Genomic DNA, 1,488 nt, shown 5'->3' with positions numbered 1-1,488 from the left:
CATGTCAGTAGAGCCAACAGTCGATGAAGAGTCCTTGCGAATTCTTTGCAGAGGGCGGCGTGGATGGATGATCGAGTCGGCGCAGGGTTGCCCAATCATTTGTCTATGCGATCAATGAGTCGTCGATGATTGGCTTGAAACGATAGTCAAAACCACCAATCAACACGCAGATCAACCATTTGATGGATCTTTTGCCCTCCTAATATTGCTTCAAACATCATTTGAAAGCTGTAAAATAAGCATTTTCGATCGACGCTGGAATGGATCACAGCTTAAAGTTGGGCGTTGAAGGGTTAAATGACCTGTACAAGAGTAATGCCAAATTCCACCTCATTGCGCAGGGTATCCATGTTGCTCCATGCCATTGTTATGCACTAGATACACTTGTCCTTGGAACTGTGTCTATCACGCCTCAATACGTATCTCCATCTACAGCCCCAGTGCAGAGGCTCTGGACTCTTTCGTGGCCGAGACGCGCGACCAAATCTCGTACTAGTGCGTATCTTTGAATTCAGCTTCGGCACCGCCCAGTGTACTACGTCGTCCATACATCCGAGGGCCCCTTCGTGCCGCAAACGCACCCAACTATAATGCAATGGTGTTCGAGGCGACCGCGAGATCTGCATGAAGCATTCATCAATGGCATGCCGAGGTGCTTTCGGCGCTTCAAGAAATGTAGAGATACGTGGCAGCCGTAGGGGTGAGTTACAGGACACACTGACGTTACGGGACTTTACGATGTAGGCAGTGTGGTCCAGCGCACATCGTTCCTATTATAGCGTAGGCGTCGGGCGTGCAAAAGCCGCGATTGCTAGTATAGAGACGAGGTCCATTGCTGCAAAAAGCGTGGTGCGCGGACACCGCCGGCGCCAGCAAGCTGCTGGTACACCTTCATTCAACAACAAATCCGCAACAGATGGGTGGTCGCGCGATTGTGTGGGGACGACAGCATCATGTTTCATTTGATTTTACTATGCGCCGTGTGCACTGCACAACGTCAACGATTCCTAGTCATTACGACCCGTAGTTCGAAGTGCTTTGCAGTCGCACGTTAAGGCGCCTTTGGGCCTTTTTCGAAGTTCGAAGCTCCAATTTAGTTGCCGGCGCGTGACTCACGGCGCGCAGGTGTCCTTTCGCAGGTGCAATTGCGTGCGAAGAAACGAGGTGCACTGGCTGCCTCCACTGCAGTTTTGTTGCCTCCGCGCCCACTTCTGACATGCGCCTTTCTGCATGTATCGCCGCCTTCGTGGCGGCCGCCGCCGCAGCCAGCGCCCTCGACCATCCCGACAGCCACCGGATGCTCCGCGTACTTGATGACGTGACGGTAGCGCCGACCGACAGTCCTACCGAGGCACCTACGACGGCACCTACGACGGTGCCAACGGTGCCGACGGAGGCTCCCACCGACGCTCCCACCAAGGCGCCGAAGCCAACGGATGCGCCAACGGATGCTGTCACAGACGCTCCTACCAAGGTGCCGACTGACGC

Source organism: Saprolegnia diclina, assembly GCF_000281045.1.
Source record: "Saprolegnia diclina VS20 unplaced genomic scaffold supercont1.8, whole genome shotgun sequence".
NCBI classification, from domain to species: domain Eukaryota; phylum Oomycota; class Saprolegniomycetes; order Saprolegniales; family Saprolegniaceae; genus Saprolegnia; species Saprolegnia diclina.
This window is presented reverse-complemented; position numbering follows the sequence as displayed.